This window comes from Hyalella azteca, unplaced genomic scaffold, assembly GCF_000764305.2.
Source record: "Hyalella azteca isolate HAZT.00-mixed unplaced genomic scaffold, Hazt_2.0.2 contig10999, whole genome shotgun sequence".
Lineage (NCBI taxonomy): Eukaryota > Metazoa > Arthropoda > Malacostraca > Amphipoda > Hyalellidae > Hyalella > Hyalella azteca.
The window spans coordinates 95,329-122,532 of record NW_025941012.1 but is presented as its reverse complement, the minus strand read 5'-3'; the positions used below and the strand labels follow the sequence as shown (position 1 = coordinate 122,532).

Below are 27,204 nucleotides of genomic sequence, written 5' to 3'. Positions count from 1 at the left end.
TGAAGTAAAGCCATCTCAGGTGTAATAATTCTCAAAGCTCAATTTTTTCATAGGATTTAAATGATAATGAGTTGCGTTCGTAAAATATTAATTCAGAGAGCAGGGGATGTTTAATGCTTCTGAATACATAGGATTCTGAAAAGAAACTGCTTCGGGTAAATTTATTTTTTTAGTTCCTTGTTAAAAAATATTAAATAGATTAACGTTTGAATATTATGTGACTATTTCATTTCGCTGAAATGTTTAATCTTTGTGTGCATAATAAAGTTGAACTTTATTAACAAAAATTTACTGCAGACGGTGTTGGTAAAATTTATTATTCGACTATTGCTAGGAAAATTATTCCAATAATTATTTTTGTTTTAAAAATTGAGTTATTAAAGTTCTGTTCACCTGTTACTTACTTTTTGTAACTGCTCTTGCAGCTTCGAAATTGTATGATTTAAATATTGTGAGGGAAATATATACCTCTATTAAAAAATGTGTGTCATGAGAACAACGAATGATCTTAAAGTTCCGTCAAAAAGAATTTCTAAAATATAGTAATTTTTTTACTTTTACTTTTAATTACAGATGAATTATTCAATGCAATATCAAAGACTAGAATTGAGAAACGTTAAGTAATCGGATTTTCAATCTGAAAGTCATGTCAGCGAACGAAACGACAAATTAATCGATGGTAATCGAATAAATTTAATCGATGATGAGCCTTCATCATCGATTAACTCTAGTTGTCTTTGGCCGAACACGTGTTTAATTGTAGCATGTGGTCATATGTGAAACCTGCGCCAAACCCGCCCATTCTTTTAAGGGGAAACGAAGGTTTTTGCGTGGTCGCAGATGTGACACGGCAATTCGCTTGATATTCCGTCAGCGCCGACCGCTGCTTAGCTTTGATCCTGCAAAAGAAAGATCGGCAAGTAGATTCTCTTGTTTCCCGGCCGTCGAGTTTGCTTTTTCCTGCGTCGAGAATAACTCCGCTGGTCAAGATGTCTCTCTTAGAGTGTCTCTTTAGGCGGATTTCCTTCAAATTTATTATGACTGAAAGCGCTGATTCTATTAGGGGGATGTTAATTATTTAAAGATGGCTAACAGTTCTGGAAAGTTTATTGCTGATCTTGTAACTATTAAATTTAATAATTCTTAGCATTTTTTTTGATACCTTGCCAGGCGATTGGTGAGAAAACTGATTTTTGAGTTTTCTGCCCTTAAATTCAGTGCCTTATACCGTCGAATCCATTGAATAATTTATTAGTATAAACGTCCGTAAGAACAATACAGGAACAGGATTGAATAAAAATTTAATTAATTCGTATGTGGACGTTCAAATTGATCGCCGGCAGCATATGAGCCGCAGTGAAGCGGTTTGAGGAAGTGATTAATGTCTTGTCTGGTAATGGACACTTGCCCCATTCCTGGAGAGCCTCTGAACTTGGGGACGACGTCCCGTAGACTTCTTTCCTTCGGGACCTTCAAGTTCTTGCCATAGTGAGCGACAAATTGCCCAATTCTTTGGAACTCAAGAAAATTATTTCCGTATCAGTTTTTAGTTACAACGCGAGTACAGTTGGTGAATGTTGGACTTTTCTAGAGGCCGAGATACATGGATTCGTTAATAAAAATTATTTGCTTTATTTAGTGGATGAGTGCCATTGAACATCACTTTGCATTTTGCGGCAATTCAAAACGAATGTTGTGTGCGCTAATATTGTACTACGTGCTGTAGGCATGAGGTTAAGGTAAAAATGAGCTCGAGTAGAGATGAGTTAAAAGTTTTCAGTCATCTTAATGGTGAGCAATAAAATGACTTAAATTATATACCAACAATCCGGAATTAGTGCATTGACTTTTCTGACCAGGAGAAGAGAGCAATTTGACAGCATTTGAAAATATCTATTCAAGGCGCTGAAAGGGAATAAATACGGAGAAAATATTTATGTTATTTGTGGTCCTTGTGGACCACAAATTTTTGGAAATATTTGCGTTATTTGTGGTCCTAGTGGGCTTCTACGTTATTTGTGGAAATATTTACGTTATTTGTGGTCCTTGCGGACCTTTACGTTATTTCTGGTCCTTGAAGACCGTTATTTTATTTTTGGAAATATTTACGTTATTTGTGGTCCATGTGGACCATTACGTTATTTGCGGAAATATTTACGTTATTTTTGGAACTATTTACGTTACTTGTGGTCCTTGCGGGCCTTTACGTTATTTGTGGAAATATTTACGTTATTTGTGGTCTTTGTTAAAACTTTATCTGCCACGTTCCTATAGCGTGACAAGCAGTCGTCACAGCTGAGACACAGTGGCCATCTTCATCTTCGTTACGTAATTTAAAATTAAAGGATTTTAATTGGCATACCCCGTGATTGAGAAGAACTGGCTCCTTCAATCCTGATACCAGTGAGCTTTCCGCTGGGCGCACTAGAAACATTCTGCATTGTCTGATGGTAGGAATAAGAAAGCCATGGAAAATCTGAATAACCTTGAAAATTTTGATAAAATTAGAAATTTCTCACTCTAGTTGAGGGAGTCGGAAACTATTTTCAATTTATTTTCGTAGATTCAAACAACTTTCCAGTTAAAAGTATAATTCATAGTGATCTTTCAAGTATAGGATCTTTACTTTCAGTTGAATATTTTGGTCTGTGTTTCAGGTTTGGTTTGTGTACTTGCAATAAATTTATTATGTAGGGTTAAATTTAAATAATGATACATATGCGTTCGTTTGTCGGGACGATAATGTTGCAAGTTACAATAATTTTAATTATTAATTGAAGCTGACTGATTGAAACGCAAATATATTATTTTTAATTGTTTGATTACATTTACCGAATAGGTTTTTGACTTCTAATCCTAACTTTGGCCTTGAATTTCATTGATTATTAGAACAACTTATCATCAGTCGAACAAATTCGAGTGGCGTCTCTTGAAGAATGCACATTGCAATTTAAATAAATATAATGGAAATATTATTGAAATAATTTATTTCTCAGAACTCACACATAAGCTTGGACGTGGTAAATTTCAGGATATTTCTTGAAGTAAACGCACGGAGGTCAGCCGGAGTCGCAAATCTGCTAAACTCGCACCAGTGCCCCTAAGGCATAACACGCTAATGCCCTCACCACACGAACATAGCAGTAGCGAACTCTACCTAGTGCTTCCATATGCATTACATGGGGGGTACCGAGACCAGTCGTACATCACCCCAAAGCTCCCTCAAAACATGGGTTTTACCTGGGACCTGAGTGTGGCCTTAATCCCTAAAACTGTCGTTACAGCAGCCTCTATGTCACGGCTGCTACCAACTTCATTACGACCATCCTCTACTATGAAAAAATAAAGGGTTATATTGTCCACATTGTGACAATGTGACACACTTACTTTGCGCTTATAGTGTATAGTGACAGAGAGAATTAGCGTGGTAGCACTGAAACTCTTTCGGGCCAAATTTGGTCTGGATAATTCTCACAAAGCAAAAATTGCGTCGCTAGTTAGACAAGTCCTGTACTAATTTCTTTGACAGCTAGTTACAACCATTTTCTACTAACATTTGTATGTTACGTCGAAATTAGTTAGCAAACAACTGAGGATGAGTGGTTTTCTTGTAGTTATATATAAATGTTGAGTAGCAGCTATTGAATAGACATCCTTGCCTGGACTCGCCTAAACAATTTCTATTTTTAAAATCATATTTTAAAAATAGATAAGATGGAAAATTTTTAATCTTATTTTTAGCCAAATAACTTGTAATATAGGAGTCACACTATAGTTTGTCACGATACAAGTGGTCGGTCAATGGCATGGAGAGTAAAGGATCAAGGATAGGCAGTAAGGCAGAAAGTATACTGTAGCGATGTTGTTATATTTATCTTATTCGAATTTTAAAACTATGTTACATAGAATTGCACCAATAAAAATAAATTTAATTATATAAACTCTTCTATGTTTTTATAATCACCAATGTTCATTTTTCATCGTGTTGTTTCGTAGTTGTTAAGGTTTATCTTTGACAAACAGCTTCTACCCTTTTATATGCTCGATACGAACTGTCGTCAGTCTTGTCAGCGACATGCAATATTGTATTTTTGGATTTATATATAACGTCAGCAGTAGGCCACCCAGTATTTTCGATGATTCGGTTAAAGCCTTATTCTTGTTTGTTTACCATTTATATAGTTTTTATCTTATCTGATTTTAGACGAATAATGTGAAATTTTAATAGCAAATCTGTATAATTACGTTCAAACTTAAAGCTTTGCATTTTCGATTTTGCTGCAGACACAACTACGAACTCCAATAAACAGGTCTTGTGTAGAATAATCTTTCAACTCACCTAAAGAAGCCCGATGGTTTTTTTAACAGTAGTCTTGCTCTACTCTGAAGTTGATATTGCAGTCAGTCATGCGTCAACTTTATTACATTTTTACCGCACAATTGAACAAGTAAATCGAATAAAAATATTTGTTATTACAAACTAAGCATAATTAGTGGATTTCCGCTAAATTAGTTAGTTTTACAGTTTGCAGAGGTTAATTTTAAAGTAATTCAGTGCAGAAACGCATGCTACAAATCTAAAAAAGCTGTCAAGACATTTACGTAATGTGTGTAATGGGCCCATATAGACTGTGCGTGCTACTCATCGGGGTAAGTGTGGTGGCTGGGGGATCAATCGGTAACACGTGGCGTTTCTTGCACTGTCACAACGGATAAATGAAGTTGAAACAACGTTGAATTAATGTTATTTTAACGTCAGATGTCTGTTGGGGTCCTTTGATCTACGGGCCGTCGGTCAAGATGAAATACTCGTTCGCTTATAGCCTGCTTGACTTAAAAGTTTCTGAGGATTTCGACGCAATTGGTCCAGACGTTATGGAAGAACCTACAAGAGAAAGTTGTTAGGCAAGAACTAGTGTGCCAAACTCTCGAAGGACGAACATCAAGTTCACAAATTAATTTGTTATTGAGTCCCAGCGTTCTCAAATAGTTCTTTATATGAGCTTCAGCGTTATCATGTAGTTCTATTGTCATGGCGTTTACTAGTAGTTCTGTGAGCACAGCGTTCTACAAGTAGTTCTATGAGCACAGCGTTTTACAAGTAGTTTTGTGAGCACAATGTTTTACAAGTAGTTCTGTGAGCACAGCGTTTACAGGTAGTTCTGTGGGAACAATGTTTTACAAGTAGTTCTGTGAGCACAGCGTTTTACAAGTAGTTCTGTGAGCACAATGTTTTACAAGTAGTTCTGTGAGCACAGCGCTTAACAGGTAGTTCTGTGAGCACAGCGTTTACTAGTAGTTCTGTGAGCACAGCGTTTACTAGTAGTTCTGTGAGCACGGCGTTTACTAGTAGTTCTGTGAGCACAGCGTTTATAATTAGTTCTGCAAGCACGGCGTTATCATATAGTTCGGTGAGAACTGCGTATTCCATCAGCCTCAGAGTGTCGATCGAGTGGTTTAATGAGCACCGTTGGTAGAATGTGTTAACGTATTTTTTGTAATCTACAGTACAGTATGTGTTAATGTATTTTTTGTAATCTACAGTTGTGAGGGAGTGTCGTTTGACGAAGTTATTTGAGTGAACTACTAACGTGGTGCTCTTCACTTCGTTTCGCTCACCTGATCAATGACGAGAGCAATATTTGATTGGGTGGCAATCTTGTCATTTGAATAAATTATTTCATATTTCACTCATGACCCACACTAAAATATTTTAGACTGGCTAACTTATTGATAATGTAAATCTTTGAACATGTGAATGAAATGACAATCATCCCTTATAGACTTAAATAAGTCAGGTCCTATTATTTGAATGTTTTGCTTTCATAAAGAGGTCTAAAGATAGAGGTCTATTCGTTTCTTTAAGAGGTCTAAACTATAAACAAATAGACCCGTGATGGTGACAGTCAGTGCAATCGAGCGGTAACTCGTCGCATTGCATGGAGCCTTGAGAACCGTTGAATTGGAATTAATGAAGCACCCCCTGCATATGAACCTGTTTCAAGGTTTTGCTGGCTTGAATGGAGTCGTTTGAGCAGGTGTTTGCATATATCATACGGCTCGTCGTAAACTGCTGCAAATATGGTAGTAGTATTATTGCTCAACGGTTTTGTGCATTAGCATTCGACCCCTTTTTTTGGCTACAATGTAAACAATATGTGCATATGATAAAAGAGCCTCGAGCTGAAATTAAATAATTTTTTGAAGTATGGCGGATGTAAGTACATGGTTGCTCCAGTCGATGAAGCATTATTGTATTGCGTGAGAATAGCGATATAAAATTATTGTTATGTAGCCGCAAGCTGACGACGTGAAGCCTGCGGTGTAGCATGGATGGAGATGCGTTGAAATGGTTAAATTGGAATGGGTGATGCGTTTGAATTGAGCTGAGTCTAGGCCATCAATATTCATCCTGTCCCTCACCGTTTCAAAGTGATTCGCAGATGATACTGCTGCTCATACGAAACCTCCTGAAAACTCGCCTTCTGCTACAGCAGAATAACTGAGAAATTATTGCAGCAGTTTTTCATCTTTGCTGAGTCGCGAATCCTTTACTTGACAATCTTTCGGATAAATTTTTCGTATTTTTTCTCGAACTTCAAAAAGTGCGGAGTAGTCTTTCGTAGTCTGTCATCATTCGAATGTTCAAGGTCTTCATCATCAATCATCGATAGAAATTCGTCCTTTCTCTTTGAGCTTCTGTAGCGGAAATTGTAGCCGTGCAATATTGCAGAAAGTCTTCAACGAACGAAAGTGGCATGATGTTGTAGCGATCTTTGTGTCCGAACATGAACTTGTCGGTGCTTGCATAAGGGATTTCGAAGAATTTTTACACAAGTTCTTCTTAAACTAACAGGCATCGCGGGCATTTTTAAATCCAGAAACCACGGCAGCTGAGAATTTCATTGGTTTTATTTGAACCATAAAAACAATCCCGTTTTTATTTTGTTTAATTGTTATTTTTAGCCTGCTAGTGATATAGTGTTAAAAATACATCAAAATAAGCTCATAAATTCTACGTAGGAAATTGTGTATCAGTTATACTCGTATAATTCTTAACAAAAATCTAAATAATAATGAAACATTAAACTTAATAACAATTTGAAGCATAAATTAATTTTTCACTTTCAACGACATATAATAAAACTGTGCCGGATGCTAGAACAGTTCATAAAAAACGAAAATGTTCCCAAGCTTAAATGCACCAAATAAACTTTAAAAGCTTCTTGACAAACGATTCCCATTAGTCACGACCAGCAGGAGGTTGTCTACTAATTTAATTTCAAGACGCTTTGTTTTGTGCGCCGTAAGTTCCCTGTTGGCCGTAATCATTCAATTAGAAGGAGGACTCGCATGATGAAACACTCGTCGAGGACGTCGTAAAGTTTCATATCGACAAGCGTTTGTTTTGAAGTACGTAAAAGGCAGACTTCTTATCTTCATTTATCACTGTTTAATATGTTAGGAAAATTACGGTTTGTGTCTCGGCAAACAATCCTTCACCAGAGACTTATAATAGGCCACATCATGTCGTCATTTTCAATGTCGGTTCCAATAATAATAAAATTACGAATAAGTGGTTATTATTTCCCCGCACAGAAAAAAGAAGTTGAATAAGAGTTTGACTATTTGAGATTGTAATGATTGTAGTTGTTTGTTAACTGGCGCCTGCAATCTTGAAATGTTTAATTCTGGTTGAGGCAGCGAATGCTGCTTTATAGCGAAGTCAAGTTATACATTCATCTTATAGTATATAATAAATAGCTAAAAGATAAATTGGGTAATAGAATTTGTAATATTTATTGCGAACAAACACAATGGAGACTGCTACGAATAGTTATGATTTTCCCTGCATCGCCTTCACTTTCTTTGCAGCGACGCTACTGAACTACCACAATCAACCAGCCAGTATCTCGATTTTCTACCAAATATCACAAATATGTTTATCATGCACTAATGTTTGGTACTGCCATCTATTTGCAAAACTACACGATATTGCCTGCTTGTAGTACTTCTTACCTGTTCCGTTGTATTTTCCTTGGTATTTTTCCTTTGTGTTCCTTTGTATTTGTTCTTTCCTTTGTATAATAGCTCTTTTCATTCCCACTCGCTACATCATATCATCGCACAAAGGGAAGGTAAGCGATGAATGTGATATCGGCAAGCGATTTCCTGAGCAACATAAAAGATCGACTTGACATAGTCATTCTGAAGTACCTTAGAAGTGACTCAAATTCTTTCCAATTCTAGGTCTGCGTAGTAAAGCTTTGTCAAATTCAGCTCTATATGTTCCTTAAACTTTTTGCCTTATCAATGTAAAATATACGAAATTATAGTTGAGTATAACAATGCTTGAGTGTTAATTTACTTTCTACCTGTACGTGTGTCTTCCTAAATAATTATTTATGCAATCAAAATAAAGCTATTCTCTAACTATTAGTTTTACATTGTAAAAATTTTAGTGTTTAGTGGACATTATTCCAATTGATTCATATGTGGTAATTGAAGGCCTTATAAATATTAAAATTTACATATGAACTTTATTCTGGGATCGTTGGTTACATTCTCGGTACGAACCTTTGATGACGTTCGTTTTTTTATCAAAGTTTTTGAATATATCCACTCAAAATAATTGTCTTGCGTTTATTTAATCAAATCATGAATATTTAATTCGAAGAATAAATATTCTCGATATTTTAAATTTACTTGGCAAAATTCTCATGCCAACAAAAGTAATTTAGGATTAAAATTTACATTCAAGATGAAAATGATGCAGTACATTTTCTTTATAATATTACACATATTATAATATTGGAATAGTAGGAATATTGATTATCATTAATATTCCTACATGTTTCTGGCGATAATCAATGCTCCTTCATGCATCAGACAATTAAAATAACTTCGAATTCTAATATTATTAATGCAAGCTGCAAGTTTGGTGACTAAGAGAAAAATAAGTTACCAAAATTACTCCGCCACAGAAGTGAGCGCGTCGCACATGCGCACATTGATATTGATGAGTCAGGTGCCCTCGGGGGAGAAAATCCGGCCTCATTTGTCGTAATAATTTGCACAATATTACGACTGAAACTCTTAAGATGTATTTAAATTTAAATATGATTTTAAATTGTAAACGTCATGCTTGACGCTGACTATCATTGTTTATATTTAGAGAAGCGAGATGAGAGTAATCAAAGAAAGGTGATGACAATGTTTAAAAAACTGTGATGACATTAGATAACTGTGTGTAGTAAACTCAATTAAAGAACTATGATAACAACACTTAAAAAACTGCTGTAATGACTATAATTAATAAACTGTGATGACTGTAATAGAAAAACTGTAATAACAGTAATAGAAAAACTTTGATAACTGTAATTAAAAACTCTGATGATTTTAATTAGGAAACTGCGAAGACTGTAAGTAAAAAACTGTGACGACAGTAATATAAGAGCTCTGATGACATTTAGTAAAATACTTTGAAGACTATAATTAAGGAACTGTAATGACAACAATTAAAAAACTGTGATGACAGGAACAGAAAAACTGATGACAATAATCAAACAAATTTCGTGACAAAAATGTAAGATATGTGAGAATAGCAAAGGAATAACTGTGATGACAGTAATAGAAAAACTGTGATGACAATAATGAAACAACTGTGGTGACAAAAATTAATTAACTGTGAAGGCAGCAATTAAATAACTGTGATGACGAAAATTACAGAAATCTGAAACAAATAATTGTGATGACGGAAATGTTATGACTGACGATCGATCCGATCATTCAAGATACTTAGTAGTTATACTTCCGTAGTTATAACTCGTTATAACGTGGTTAACGTACAATACCTCATGAATTGATTTACGAAAGGAATTACGCGATGAGTAAACGCCTCTGAATGAATGGATAATAAATAATACAGTTAGAAGGCTTTTCACGCTCATTCTGAAGGAAATAAAATCGTGTTACGCCGGAATACTGACGCGCACTAAACTACCAATAGCTTCGCCGCGTGCTCGGGAACTTGACAAAATTATACGGAGAGTCAGGAGGATGTTCTGCTAACCCTTAATTGTTTGCAAAGTTCATGAATAATGCAGTGCAAAGAGACTTCTTGATCTTGATCGCCTTAGTTTATTAATTGATGTGGGCATTGCTACGAAACGGAATTTGGCTAGAAGCGCCGATCAAATAAATATAACTATAAACTAAAGTCAGCATAGTTAAATACTCTTGTTGTGGGCATTCCTTTGCGTATTTTCAAATAAAATTGTGTAAATAAAAATAAAAAAAAAACGGATCGCATTTTCTCCACATTGTTGACTTCAATAAGCTGTGATAAATGTTGCTTGACTAAATCGTGACGTATTTATCCATGAGCTTAAGCTCTTATTGAGAGATTCTTTAAGTTGAATCGACTTCTAATTTTTGTATTTATCATTTCTCAACGTTTTTTATTATTATTTTTTATTTTTTATCAATTCTCAGACCCGCCCTAAACTGCCCCGTTGCCCGCATATTCGTTTTAATTGGCATTACCAGCATCGAATGATCATTTAATGACGTTAATAATGATCTTGTGATCATGAATTTTTTATAAAGGGTCGCAAATCGCGATCATGTTTCGATCACTTTACTCTTCAACTTACAATCGCCAAGCAAGTTTCAAATTACATAACTTTTCTTCCTACAATCAGCAAGCATGTTTCAAATCCAGTCACTTTTTACCTGACAATCGGCGACGCAGGTTTAAACTCTTCCTTGCCCCACCAAGTTCCTTCCCCAATTAAAATGGGGCCCGCTATTTGACTTTCAAATTTGAACGAAGCTTCAACGTAGCTTCGTAGCTTCAACGAACTGAACTATTCAAACTAAAGCCCCATATAAATTCAGGACTCAGACCTGAACATTGCGGTGATCGGATAGTGACGCCCACGTGAAGCACAAAGTGTTTCAGGTGAGATCGTTAAACAAATTAAGTGATGATTAAAGTGTATTTTTTTCTCATTTTTAATTAGTTACATAAGATACAACATGAAGTGAAAATAATGACCAGTAAAATAAGATATTGCTTTATAAGATTAATTAAATGCTGGGTGATATCTGTTTGTTTATCACGGATTAATGGAAATCAGTGAACATTTCTCAACGAAATGATAAAAAGGAAAAACGGAAAGTGTAACTCCTGTGACAACATTTGTGAAATAAGAAGTTTGAATGACCTGCCTTGAATGAAGTGGTTCGTAATAACACTATTCTATACCTAGAATAGCGTTATCTATCAATACGCTTTTATGATATCTATCCCCTTAGTCATTGCCAAAAATTAGGTACGAGACGAGTTGTGGATTTTATGTGAGTAATTATTAACCCCGAAGCTGCACTTGACTCCTCAACAGACCCTTGTAATCTTGCGCGTGGTCTTATCGTCGACGTGACAAGGCTAAAGTCAAGTTTTGACTTCTTCAAGTCCACTTATCCCTCACTTATCTAGGGACGTGCTTCGTGTAGTTTAGAACTCCTTTGAGTGAGACTCTCGTTGTAATTATTTTCTCATCAGTCACGACGCACGCAGTCCAGCACCAGTCAATATTACAGTCATCTACGTGCAAACGAACCTTAAATGTGAGGCTCTCTGGTGCCAACGTGAGCATTCGGCGATACAGCGCACGCTGCTGTGTGTCAAACTCGTGCTTCAAGCTTTTAAACTTGACGTTTGACGAATTTCCTTGAAAATCATACCTGAATTAGACCTTTTGGTCACACTTCAGCTGATTTGAGTGCCATTAATTATGGCTTTACACAGAGTTATGAGTTATTCCAGTAAATTCAACCTTAGTACAATGAGGCTGCTCGATTTTCTTGAAAAAGATCTTTAAAATATATAGCAACGTACTACCACGCATATGCATAAAATTGAATGACCTATGTTTAATTTACGCATTTCAAGTTTTTTGCTTAAGCCTATAAAGTTTTCAAAGCAAGGTACTCATCGAAAATTTTAAAATCGGTTGAAATTTTCCAGCTTGCGTGTAGAGAGTTTAAATTTCTTGTAAGGTATATATAGGCGCAACAGTATTTTTTTTTTCATTGTATTCATCCCTCTAAAATAAATAACTTTAAATTACCATTCATCATGAGGTCAATAACCAAGTCAATTCTGATTATACCGCATGGCATATAGGCTGCGGCGCAAGTGGATTTAGTAATATTATTTTAGGTAGGTATAATATTCTTCACCTCATTCTACCTCTAATCCAATCAAAATCCGCAAATGATATTATTTTATCGATGAAAAGGAATGCAGTAGAGGTTCTTACAGGGCGTAATCCCCAGTATATGGGGGATTTGCTTTCAATTACTCACAGTGTTTGCATGTTCAGCCCTCGCACCCTTACGCTAGATTGTCACCCAGGCTACACATAAAAATTTAAATACTTTAGCAATAATTTATTATTATTGTTTGCTTGTTAAATGTGTTACGAAAAATATTTCGTGCAGGCTTATTTGAAGTTGATTTGAGTTAGTATACCTATATACACAACGATGCTGCTCGATATGTGATTCTTTAAAAATATTTATAATAAACTATAAATCAACTTTTTCCCATCCGTCAACGATGTGAAATTTCACACTTGAGTACAACTTTATGAACAAACTATTACTTAATTGGATTTTTGGGTTATTTTTCTGCCATGTGGCATATTTTATGTACAAATTATTTTCCATCAATGTTGGAAGTTCAAGCTGAAAATGTTCCTCTAACTTTTCACACTTTCGGTACTTACGTATAAAGTCTCAGAGATATGCCATAATCATTAGGAATCGCTTGTAACAATTATTTCCCTTTTCTTTCGAATCTGCGAATTCTATAGGACAATGGATACATTGTTACATTTCTCTCTAATCAAAATAAAAACAATTTATTAATCAAACGCTGTCGTTTACTCAATATTTTTGTAAAGAAAAAGCCCTACGCTGTCAATCTCGCATATATTTATTGCGATTTATATAATTAGACTTCAGACAAATAAGTTTCACTCGCAAACCGTTCGGCAAGAATGACAGAATATTGTGAGCTGAGGCATTCGGCCACATGTGCAAGAATAGAAGAACTTGAAAAAATAGATCGATTAATGCCTAGTACAAAAATGAGCCCAACAATAGTCCTTGCAAAATGCATCTTTCATCTTAGGTAAATTTTCTGAGAATTTTATTCAAAAGAAAATACGAGCTCAACAGATTCACCTGATGATATTTGAATTCAACCGATATATAGTATGAGATCAAAAGTAATCCTTTAGCTACAGCATAATTCATCATTTTAATTAACACCTGTACTTCTTTGCATTAATTCGTATAATAACAAATGTGTTGCCATAAATACCGCGTATTACGCACAGGTAGTACGAGATCAAAAGCTACATTTTTTGCTCAAGTGTGATATTTACCTATAAGGTCCTTTAATCTAACACCTACGTTTTCGCTCGAATTCGTATAATGAGTAATATCTTGGCACAGGTGCTACGTACTGATGAAATCCATTACAAGAGGCTACACATAAAAGCGGTAAATTACTCACTCAAGACGGCGGTCGTGGAGAAGTCGTTAAGCCAGGGATGATTACTGTAAACAAATGCTTTCCATTACAATGCGAGCACAGAAGGTAAAGGTGTGGGCAGCACGAGTCCATATTTCGTGGCCAGGTAGATCCCTGGTAGATAAGCCGATATTGGTGGGTTGTTTAGGCACGCTATTGAGTGCACGCTAATTACCTGTCAGCGCTTCACCACTCGAATATGGGCTGGGCGTTCGGTCTTACTGAGGTCTCCTCTCTAATTGAGAATCGTCGCGGAATCATCGGTGGCCGACACCCGGCCATTCATAAGTTGCAGATACGTCGTCCATGCAAGTTATTGTGTATAGCTGCGGCCACTCAATACAAGCACGACGGTAACGATCCTGAGGTCATGGCTTCGCATTAAGATGCTATCACCTGACTCCTCAGTGGGGCTAGGGTGACGTCGAGTGTGTGGGGGAAGAGTCTAGTGCTGTGGGGAGGCCAATGAGTGTTGTGGGGAAGGATCAACAATCCGGTCAATGTACATGGGATCTTTTGTGAAGATGCACAATAGTGAATAGGACAGTTGCGAGTGGTATTTCATGATGAAGCAGTGAAAGAATGTCGGGAATTAAACACGAATTTGTGACGGGGGGTGAAACACGATAATAAGCTTGATATTGACTGTTTAATTCAGCAGCATGCGTTTTAATATTATGACCTCATATTGTCAGTCGGCATGATAATTAGGAAGAAGATTAGGATAAAACCATAAGGTCCCGGGATTATTTTATGTATAAAGGCTTAAATAAAAAGTAGATGGCGTTCACTTCTTTGCCTCAAATCATGGGTCAAGTCGATCGCTTGATCGCTTGGCTTCCGTGCGTTGCGTAAGTAACGCTCGCCCTTCAAACTGTCGTCAAGATAATGACGTAGCATTATCTTGAAAACCTCGAAATTTTGGCATTAGGCATTACTATATTAATGGAATACTTTTTTTATTTGGCGAATATTTTACCTTTACTTCATGCCATTATAACCATCTTGTAAATGCTTCATGCTCTGAAAAGGTTTTCATAAATAAGAAAATTAAATTACTTACAAAAAAGGGACTCTCAGGCAATTCTATGCATTACCATTTGACCAGATCGCTAATACAATCTTGTGGTTAACCGGTTTACCATTACAAGCGTTTCTCGATAAAGCAAGAAATCTCAAGATTGTCCCGCAGTTCGGGAATAGTTTAAGGGATTCTTCATGGCTCATCTGCACGGTCGCTCTCCTGCATCGTTGCTGGATGTCGATTATATGGAAGACTTTTATGCGCCTCAAAGGCAGCACTGCGACGATCTTTATCGTCGCTTTTTCCAAGAGCACCGCCATCTCAGACGGGTTTATGAAGCGTTCCATACTGAAGCGCAAGACGAGGAAGCCAACGTTCCTATTTCGTTCATCGAGAAAATAAAACGATTGCGTAGGAACTTCCACACTCGCTCTTGATATCCGAAGGGAAAAATTAGTTTCCTGCTAAGTGATTGAAGCTCCCCGAGCCGGCGAGACATGGTGGCAACTTTTTGGGAATCTTCATGGAAACTGCAGCCCACTGTTGGAATGTGAGCTAGCCATCTGGTCGCAATTTGCCTTTAGCCATGCATGGACACATTCAGAAGCTATTTAAACTAAACGAACTAAAAAAATTCAAGTTTGAATATATCCTTTTATTACTCGCATTGCTCCTGTATAAAAGATAATCTTGGAATTAATAAAAACAACACTGTCTCATTTAATTTGAATCGTCGGGCCTAATCAAGAAAGCTTTAAAGAAATGAATGCAATTGTCCATAATTATCAATTGAATTTTCTTATTCTATGTGTGAGACCATTTACATTCTAGCTACTGCGTGACTTTACAACGAATGTATTTGCAGAGGCCAGCAATATTCTTTTGCTTTCGAAATCGCATAACCGAGGCGCTATTCGGCATTAAAAACCAGGTCCCAATGCCGCTGCCATGCCACGGTGCCATAGTAATAGGAAAACCTTGACGCGATGAAGAAGCCAAGAATATTCGCTAGAAAGGACATGGAAAATTTTTTTATCGTGGAGAAAAATGTTGCGATGTTTAAGGGACGCTGCAGTAAGAATTGCTGAGGATGCGTTATTGCTTTATGTGTCACATGGAGATAATTGGGAGATTGTGCCCTGTGACTGCTCCATATACCAGTGCGTCTGGCATTGCATCTTTAATAGCAAGTCTCGTAATAGCCGTACCTCAAAAAAGTGCCAAAAACATAAAACATTTTTGAGCCATTTATGAACTTGATTTTATCTTTTACCTTCTAATTAAATGATTAATTTCTCGTGTTACCTAAATCTGGGGAGCTTCATAATTTTTTTTCACGTTAAAAAATCTTGCACATTGGCTCATGGTAATTGAAGTACTTTTTCTAATAACATTGTTGAAAAAAAATTTTTCATCTTATTCGTCTTGACCTGTGAATAATATTTCTTGAAAATAAACTTTACATTTTTAAAAATAACGGATTCAAAAGTGCATTCATTCCTACAATAATGTTCCATTCATGGTAACAAAGTACCTCACCGTTCAATTAAGGAGGCTGTGCATTGGAGCAAAGTCTAATTTTGTACGTGACACTTGACTCCACCCTTACGTAACACCAGTCCTGCATAACACCAGTCCTGCGTAACACCAGCCTTGCGTAATACCAGTCCTGCATAACACCAGTCCTGCATAACACCAGCCCTGCATAACACCAGCCCTGCATAACACCAGTCCTGCATAACACCAGTCCTGCATAACACCAGCCCTGCATAACACCAGCCCTGCATAACACCAGCCCTGCATAACACCAGCCCTGCATAACACCAGCCCTGCATAACACCAGTCTTAGGTCCGAGTCAAGCATGAAGTTATCAAGCGTAACGATGAGTCATCAGTTCAGTTCATGGCCACACATCTTCCTATAGAGCGAGCATGAGACCGTAATTCACGTTCATCATGGCGGTCGTTAAGACGGACCTCAAATGCCGCTGTCCGCACAACGAAAACCAACTCTTGCGGATTAAAAAGTCAAAGATGGATGATTGTCGGCACATTGCTGGTCTCATAATGGCCGTCGATATTCCGTCATTGGAGCTGACACTGAAAAGGTTCTTAAAGTGTTTTTAGTTATATGGGAATTTCTATTCCTCGGCCCCCGTATTGTCAACTAAATCAGGTTTCTCTTCGACAAGAACCTGTCACGATTATAGATCACTCCTAAAATAAAAACCTGAATCAACAACCAGTTTCATTTTAGTATAACATAACGGCAGTTAATATCACGTGAAAGGCAAGTGCCAAACTTAGTTAATTGCTCACGCCAAAAGAAGGGATTAGGATTCATTACCGGTATTAATCTGCATTTAAGCTACTTCAAGAAAAGTTTTCGTGCACTTTATTATTACATTTTCGTGACAGAGTATATTAGAGCTCTAATTGAGGCAATGATCGTAAAATTACCAAAAATTAGCACTCCATTTATCGCTCGAGAACAATTCACAGTTTTACGTCCATGCTGATCGTCTGCGTATCGCAGCAAATGGTCAATATCTTTCTTGAAGAGCTCTTAATGAAACAGAACCCTGGTCAAATGAACACACCGACGCATGTACTAAAACTGGCTTGCTTAATCGCCGGATCTGGTCAGGTAAGATGGAGGCGGTCGAGTGGAAAGGTCGATCAAACGGCCACGTCATGCAATCCATTTAAATACTTGATGCCGGCGACGTATAATTGACGCAATATGGTTACGACTCCATTTGTAGATGACTTGTATGGATTATTTTACCAATACCTGATAACTTGTCACGCTTGACAATTGATGTATATATTAGCTGGCAGGTGAACAACTTAACATCAATGGCTGGGAGCTTTCCAAGCACACATGCTTCTATGGAGACTAAACTGCCTTTGTGAGTCATATAGTCGCGTTATTCATTCTTGTTTTGTCGCTGGTGAGAATTTGCTAAGACGGTTTTTAATTGGAAGCAAACATACGTACATCAAACCACATACGCGCGCTAATGAGTATCTACTATCAAGAAAGTAAGAGTTTGATAAGAATAAATGACATGCGCGGTCCTGTGAAGAATATTATTGAAATTTTAGTGCTTTTTTATCTGAACTAACATTCACGCAAGCTATGATATTTGCTGGTGGCAAACGTTATTATAAAATTCGGTCTGGTCATTATCATACGTAAGAAACTTGCTTTCGCTGGCGCATTACTTGATAGAATTCAAATGTTGGGACGACTGCAAGCGCTCACAATACTACTGATGAATATTTTTAATAATTTAAACGTTAAGACGGACTCCTGGTGAATGTAAATGAAAGAAAATTACAATGATTGCGTTGTATTATTTATTTTCGTTCTGCCATGATAACTACCCAGAAGTAAATATTGCTTACATGCAGATGACAATCATGGAAACTTTTTCAAAAGGCCCAGCTTCTAGGGGTTATAAGGCCTTCTGAATTCCATTCCAGTTTGGAAGATTTTCCCATACCTGAATTCCTGCCATTTTTTTACTGTAAGGATGTTCACAAAATGTTGATAAATAACAGCTAATTTACAGAGTAAAACTCGGAGGTCGCATGGCAATCGCTTTATTGAAAGTTTGCCCTGAACATAATGCTGCGCACAAAAACTTTTTCCACAATCGAAGCATTAGAGCGATTATGCCTATTAATACGCTCAATATGTTATGTGTTGCATGTTATTATATACGTTTTTCTCTCGTATTTAATCTCAATTTTCAAATTATTCACTCGCATTGCTTCCTATACTGAATTTGATCTGAAAAATGTAGGTTCCACACGTAACCTGATTTTAAAATTCCCATCTATTCCATTATAATATTGTTCTAGTTTCTGATGCTCATTGTCTCCAGTGTTCACAATAAAATCGATGCAGTTTAGTCCAGCTGACCTTCAGGAAGTTCTTCCGCCCACTGAACCGTACGTGGAATTCCACAACTGAAACAAATTATTTACTACAAGGCTTGGCTCTGGCCAGAGCTCAATATTTTATCCAGTCTCTTCATTTTTAGCCCCAGCCACGATGGAGCGGCCTTCTCAGGTTTAGATTTTAGGAATCAACACTTAATAATTTTGTTTTGCTTCTAAAATAAAATATTTGTTTAGTGGATAAAATGTTGAAAAAATCTGATGTTTATGATACAATGCTGGACGAACACCACATTTTTCAATACCTTATGTCCTAATAAAATTAGTGCTATTAAATTACTTCTGGTATTAGTTTATAAAACAAACATGGGTGCAATTTAGACGCTTCAACTTGCTTTTATGTTGCATAACAATTGAGCCGCGCACCTGTCACGCATAAAATGTAGGTATTTCAGTCACCAAACTTACTTCTTCGCGAGTGAATAATGTTGGCCGCAAGCTTCTCCGAAAATTACCACATTACAAAAAGAAAACTGAACTCCATGATGCTAAAAGCATGCCAGAAAAAATATTGTGATTCGAAATGATTATAATTTCTCCTCTGGAAATAAGCGACACCACGGGATTATAATCTTTTCTTAAATTCCATGTTGAGTTCGGGCAGGTTTGAATTAAAGGGCTGACCTAACAGCTTTCTGACCAATTATCACGAGTAGTGTCGGTCATCTCATTTTGAGTTTGTTATGAACTAGATTATTAGAACTTTTCAGGCAGTGCATGACAACAGAAATTATTTCCGATTTAAGGTAAAATTCAACATACGCGTAATTATTGTTAGATGAACTCAAAATACTTGCTAATTAATGTGTACATTGAGCTCACTGTAATGTTCAGCTTGCGATATCTTATCATGTGCTCAACAATAATAATGACCATTAATAATAATGGTCATTATTTCGGGTTGGTCATTAATAATGACCAACCCGAAATCATATGTTACTCACGAAATGAGCGTCCATAACATACACACGACCTGTTCTAATGTAGTGCTGGCTTAATTTATAGTTTAATGATAAACGATCTCTTCTCACACTGGCCATTATTTATTTCTTAGAAGGAAGACACCGTGTAATGTTGATATTCGATTATTTTCTCTCTGTCAAAGACTCGGGCCATTATTCCATCCTTGGGATAATCCATTTTCCATCTTTACTACGCTCATTGAATTACTTCGACTGTTGTCGTTTTCTTCCAACTTGCAGTAAGGCGCTTTACTGACATTTCCAAACTTCAGAGAAATGGTACAGTTAAAATTCATGTTTTAATTAGAGCGTTACGTTATTATCCGCTGCACTAAGAGTTAGCGAACGTGTCCCTGGTTAACTATCTGATGAGAGCTACTCGAGCACGTAATATTACTGAAGGCAGATAATTGATATAATACTTAATACTAATTGCTTAAAAGAGCAGCCAAATGTAGTTTCAGCACTCACGCTCATGCATGAGACATGAAAGGACAGCGCTTGTAGGCACTTGCCACTTGTTGACGTAAACGTTTTTGGTAGTTTCATGAATGACACGTTTAAAATTTTTGTAATTTCAATCGAGTCGTGTGATTTTTTGAATGACTTCTGTCTTGGCAAGGAATTATTTAAATGGAGTGTGGGCTATATTTTGTTGGTATTATTTAGGATATTTTCAATTTTAGAGCATATTTATTTACCGGTAAAACAATTGTCTGATGACGCTTATAAGTGCACAGGAAGCAGGTGAATTTTTTTTCATATGAAAGCCTCTACGTACTTGAAGAACACATACAAATGGGACAGTATCAATAGTGCCCTAATGGTCGTTTCATTACTAAAGAAGGAATTGTGAAGATCCTTGAATTGGATGTGCACTTTTGACTCGCAGTTCTCATGGTTGTGCCGATCGGTTTGAGCTCGACCGTCCTTTGAAAGAGGCTTCTTGTTTGTGCCGCTTGAGAATTGCGCAGTGGATTTATGGAAAAATTTATTTTCAGAAATATAAGGGGAATCTATTATCGGAATTATATGGCTATCATTTTATTGTGTGAAATTTGCCTATGATTTACAATTTGGGCGATCTGGGTGAATGAATGATTTACGATCTGTGTGAATGAATGATTTACGATCTGGGTGAATGAATGATTTACGATCTGGGTGAGTGAATGATTCACAATCTGGGTGAATGAATGATAATTACGATCTGGGTGAATGCCTTATCACTGAAAATTAATTCGTTGAATTTAGAAGAGAAATGTTTACATTTTATTGGAATGTGGATCTAGATACTCTCGAAATATTTCAGAAGTTTTATTCGAACTATTCTGATGAGCCTTTTAATGCATTTAATTAAAATGCATCAACCGATGGTCTAAATCATATGTTTCAATTGAATTAAGAGTTCAAGAGTGCTAATTATTTTCACTCAAACTTCGTCTTGAAAAATTTTGATCTACATCATTACGCTATTTTTATTTAATTAATCAAGATAATACTGATGCGAGACAGTAAAATATTTAGTTGTAGCTAAAAATCAAAGGTTAAATTTTAATAATTATCTGTTAGAGTACCTAATTTCTATGATCGGAAATTGCTCGTCTACCCTGAATTCTAGACTCTTGGCTGTGATAAACAATCCTAGATAAGAGATGGCCAACACAATTAAGAGTTGAACATATGTTATAAAAATGCACTTAATTTACTAATGCATCTTGCAAAGAGGAGGTTCCGCTCACAACTGCAATGGGAACAGAATAATAGGTCACGATCTCTGAATAACGTCCTACATAGTGTCCGAAGCCTGAATAGTTCCTGGCCAATATATTTACGTTACCGTAATTGTCCATGAGTATCTTGTCTGTGATAGTTGTGTCTGTTTGATTTATTGGCGTAGCCAGGCTCGCCAAAGACATCGTGAACATCAAAGCCTTTGATCTGGAGCAGCAGTCAGCAATCAATCGCGTACCGAACGCTGTACCACTGCAAGCATCGTACAAAACAAAGTAATATTAATAAAATCATATTGATATGAGCTACAAATGAAATTCTGAAGTGCTATCCCTGTTTAAATTCTGTGAAATAAAATTCAATCAAAATCGGATGCTGATAAAATTAAAAGATCAAAGGGAAATTTGATGCGTCAAGTAATAAATAATTCTATATAGCCCGTCAAATATCGAAATCGTTTCCCTGACGATCTAATAGCGACCATTGCGTAAAGCATGTTAAGTCATCGATGTTTCAGCAGTGAAGTATACGCATTGTTGATGAATTCTTGCTATCGCTGTTGGCCGCTAGATGGCATCTTGCATTACACTCGCCTGAACGATGTGCCTTTATAGCGTCCTGCTTCATTAATTAAATTTTAATTATCAACTCATGCATGCGATGTTGATAAAGATAAACCGAATTATTTCAAAATAAATGTAAAAATGAGTCATTTCCGTGCTGTTATTTTAACTTTTAATTTTAAACATTTCCACCATTGCGTATACATATGGAACGCAATTCAGTGGAAGTCACAACGTTTGAAATAAACAAAGGAGGTTATTTAATTTATTCATTATAAATGTGAGTGCTTGGGAGTTATCGGGGATTACTGATAGTTGATAAACCAGCAGTCGCTCGCACTTACGAAAAGCCAAGTAAGATTCGAGCAGCAGCCGTGCAAATAAAATACACCAGGAATCCAGATAATACCTAGACCTAAACTCACCTTCTTTATCAGATGATATGAGGACAAGAGAAAATAACTAATTATCATTATTCTGGATTTAATTTAATGCTCGAACTTCATGCTTTGCAGGGGAAAATAAGGCACCAGACGTTATTGTTACGGTGGCAGTTTTTAATTCAGCTTATGTTTGACGATAACGTGATGACATAAACTCAGATTTTATTTGGGTCGTAAATTCCTAGACGGGAAAGTATCAATGTTTTTTCGCTTAGTAAATATCCAACTATTGACTTTGTTCAAATTTGATGCCATAATTCACTAATGTTAAGATATTTCAAAAACGGGTACCTTAAAATCGATAAACTATTTCTCTTTCTTGTTTCAATTTCTGCGTCTTGTTTTTAAAAATATGTATGCATCAAAATAGGGCATATTCTGCTGCCAACTCTCTCAAATGTGTGAATAAACTGAATGAAAATGTGAGAAAACTTTAATGTTACACAAGACGAATTGGTTCAGAAACGTGTTCATTCCACTCAAGAAAACTTACCGGTTCGTAGGCGAATCAATTATATATGAGATCGAACTCGACAAATTCACTTAAGATTGCCTATAACTTAGAAAAATTCGAAACGATCACATTCGTGTCGAACAGTTTAGGCCGAGTGGCTCAATTTCGTCGGAAAAATCCGAGGAGGCGTTAAGAAAAGGAGTTATTGCATGCGCGTTCCTATATCCAAATCAGGTCTGTGCTCGCCTAAAAATTTAACCGGTTTATTGGTGGCTGTTCGTCATCTCATGGACTGCCGTCGATACGGCGGCTAAGATTTTTATCACTTTATCACCACAGTGACGGGTTTCTTCAACACCGACGATCCTTCTCAAAGCGATAGGATGGTTTCGAGACATCTTTGTGTTAAGTTTACGTATCATTGATACATTTTTTTAGTAAATTAAAAAAATTCAAGGATCGGCATGATTGATGACATAATATGAAGATTTGAAAGCTGTACATCACGAAAAGTTTAATAAGACATTATTTCACCTAAACAGTCCGTATGTACAGAGAAACAAATGTACCTATAAACTGGCTCTTTAGGTTAACTTTAAACATCCAATCAAACACATTCTGAAAATTTTCAGTATTTTATTATTATTCAGGTAATAATAACCCGTGCAGAATCGATTACAGGCTAAAATAGTGAATGGACGAATTCGCATTAGTAACCGACGTCGCCTGTCTGTGCGAATTGTACGATCCGCGTGCCAATTCAACGTTGACGAAGGATGCAGCGAAGTCTTTGTTTGCATTCAAGAATAAGAAGAATAAATCGTCGACTGAGACTTCCCTTGCAGATAGCGCGATGAGTTGGATAGGCAAGGCAGTCCCTTGAGGAGATGAATTCTTTTGGCTATAGCGACTTAGGATTGCGTTTGAAGTGTTTGTTTGCTCGAGAACTCACAGCTGCCAGTGAAAAGATTCAATGCTCGTAGAAAGATTAGATGCTATGAAAAGAAGACCATGCGGCGCGGTTGGGAGAATTTTTACTCGCAGCCGCTGCTTCTTTGACTGCACAACCACTTATGAAATACAGCCATTTTCTGTGAATTTTTCACATGTGCTTTTCCTGCATTTTTTTAACTGTTGCACAATGCATAGCGCTACTTTATTAAATTACCCTAATTATAAATTATATAGTGTTTCTCAGCTCAGATTGATTAAAACCGATCATGCATTGCATATGACTTACGGATCCTTGGGATTTAAACTTTTAAGATACGTAGTGTTTTTACTCTTGTTCAGGTAATTTAAACTGTTATTACTTATCGCATATGTGATGATTTAATAAAAAATTATTCTTTTGAATTCCAGCATCATATTTTTATAGAAAAATCTCACAGCCTGCCTCTCTCATATATTTTAAAATACCTAATTATCACAGGCTTCTTTTGTCTTGATAAACTCACATTTTTTCTGCTTCAGATTAGTCCCTTTATTTATTTATTTACTTCTATTGCATCTTTACGAGCCTCTTCTCTTACGCATGACGTCTCTTAAACTTTACTTACAAGAAATCCTATCGCTCATTTATTCAAGGATTCTGTAAAATTCTTTTTGAAATCCATTGCTAGAAATAAAAATCAATTTTTTATAAATCTGTAGTGGTTGGATACGATATTGAATTAGTTGTTGAAGTTCAATTATTAATTCAGAAATAGATATACAGTATCTTAAAGAAAGATAAGTAATATATACAGTACTATCTTAAAGAAAGACGAGTAACTCTTACATTGAAAGAAGTTAAATTCACATGTTGCGACCAGTATGTAAAATAAATACTGCTACAACAAAATACCATCAAAGCTCACTATTGAAGCTCCGACAACATTGCTATCTTATTAAGTAGCCACTCATGTCGTGTGTAAACTAAATCTCAAATTTAATTCTACCAAGAGCTTTGAGTGCGCAGAGGTTCAGAGGCACTAATGCGCAAATAATGTCAAGTATACGCGGGGCTCCAGCTCGCTTACCGCGTTCATATAACTTGCTTGACTTTTTGTCTGAACAAAAACTCTAACTTGACTGCAATATTCAGATTTTTATTTGAGTCTTTTGATATTGAAGTAGCTTTTTATTGTATGCTTTAAACTTACTTAGTTTCATATCGACATGATATTATTTGTTCATTAAATTTAATTTAGTTTGTTTCTTAAAAAAAACTTTTGTATGCAAAAATTTATATCCGCTTATAAACTAAACATTTACTCGATATTTTGAAATAGAATCTACTCGAATGTTGCACGGCTGTTCTCAGTACACTGTACGCTCGCACACATGTTGTATAAAAACAGAAAATGAGATTAATTTTAAATGATAATATTTCCAGTATAGAAGCTTCTCCGACGAGTGCAGATTACTCATCAAATTTGTATCAATTTTTTCTCAAAATATGATTATATCAACAAACAATTCAATACCTATATCTTATCTATCATATTGAGTTATTATTCCATTATACTTTTAGAATTTAAGATTACTCTTCGTGAATCATCCGAGTATACAATTTAATTTAAAATTCATTATTAAATCATTTTTTTTAAATATGTGCAATTTTTCTTTAAATAAAATTTGCATGTTCTTCATTGAACTTTTCATTTTAACACGGTCATCAGAGTTCAGTTGAGTAATCCCTGGAAACATTGCATTACACGCGTCGTGCGCAGCCTCTCTAATCGGTGCGAGCTAATGCACTCTACTTGGCCAGAACCTGTCTGATGGATGGATTTTCGAGAGCACGCAATCTAAAAGCCGATTGCCGTATTAATTGTTCCATTTACGTCGACTAATTGAGTGGGTGTTGCGCGAGGTCCACATGAGCAGTTTTTTTTAGTCGTGTTCGGGAATGACGATGTGATTCTCAATGAATCCATTTCGAGAATTATACAGATAACCTGCTCGTAAATGATAAATTTAAAAGCATTATTATTAGGTCGCTAATGATTTCTCGTGTTGCACAATGTCGACACAAATTATTAATCGAAAATTGAATGCAAAATAGAATCGTTTGGTGTATTACTGCAAATATTCTATTACTTTTTCTTGATCGTTTGAAAAAAAAAACGTATGAATAAATATATTCACGTGTTCAGTAATGTGGAAATGCTTCTCATTTTTCAATGTTGAGTGATGAGTGGATATGATGCTAAATTTATAGCAGCCATTTCCAAAACAAGATATCCTACACGACCATTAATTCTGTATTTTTCAGATATTTTTGCACAATGATGACGCTGTTTGCTGAAATCTAGTCTTTTATCCCGCATTTGATCGTATTCAAGATGCAGAGCTCATTCGAATATTTCGCATCGTCAGAAAAATACGTGAATAGGATCTATAATGGTGTTTTGGTCTTAAGAATATCTTGATTAATTACTTAATGACTTATCTTATAACGTATCAGATGCCTCTAACTATTTCCTTTGCTTTGGCAAAAGCAAAGGCTTTCTGGGCTTTGAACTTCTAACGCACTTTATATAAAACCGTCTTGCTTTGTTTTCCAATCCTATACCGCCCTCGCATTCGAATTGTGAAGCTAATAAGAGATATTTCAATACAATTCGTAATTATATCAAACATGGTTAGATATATTTGGATGTCTAAGAAAGTTTTACGTTTCTAGCTGTTAGTCAAGGCCATGGCACATTCGAACAAATTTCATTCAGAATCACCATTGACTGAATTTTCATATTACACATGGAATCGAACTTATCCGTCTCGAATCGAGATTGTAAACCTGTCAGTTTGTGCTCGAATGAATGAATAGAACTATTTCGATTTGTACAGTACAACTCCATTATAGTTTTGAAGAATCGTATCTCTGGGGGTTTAAACCCAGTTCTGGAAGATTGAGATGTATAAAAGATTATTTTGTCTATTTAAATAAAAAAAAACAAATTCTATAAATTTACCTCAAAAGCCCGATCGATACTAACAAAAAATCCGGATCTTCAATTAACCTCTCCGAGTTTCGTTCCGAGTTTCGAGGTCGTGAGGATGTTTGTGGTGTTGTTCAGTGATCGTAGTTGCGAGAATCGCCTCTGGTGGAACACGCCGTCAACTAGTAGTAGTGATCGTAGTTACTGGATTCAGGTTCACAGTGGCATGAAAGTTTTAATACTGAACAATTAATCAAGAAACGTTCATGTACTGCACATAATGAAAGCATTCTTTTTTTTTAATATAATCTCCTCTTCTTGTGTATTCTGTGTTGAATGTGCGCGACTACGCAGGGGTTTGCCTTGATATAAAGAATGATTCCAGATTCCTGCCCGGTATTCGTATTGCTATATTATTTCTAGCAAAAAACATTTAATGTATTTCCTGCATGACTGCACTGCAACGCAATAAAGTAAGTTGGACCTTTATTTGAACATGTATGTATGCCTTGACAACAATTGTTAC

The 27,204-nt window shown here is 36.1% G+C and overlaps 1 protein-coding gene across 2 annotated transcripts in view; it reads left to right on the top strand.

Annotated features, from left to right (window-relative positions):
- LOC108665284 overlaps positions 1 to 27,204 on the top strand; it is a 104,940-nt gene that overhangs the window by 6,209 nt on the left and 71,527 nt on the right. Inside the window, exon 1 of one of the 2 annotated variants that reach the window (XM_047882673.1) lies at positions 27,088 to 27,151. The exons of the other annotated variant lie outside the window; for it this stretch is intronic. The gene's annotated coding sequence lies outside the window, so the exon portion shown is untranslated. Of the gene's footprint in view, positions 1 to 27,087; positions 27,152 to 27,204 lie in introns of those variants that run through there. 2 annotated transcript variants of the gene reach the window in all.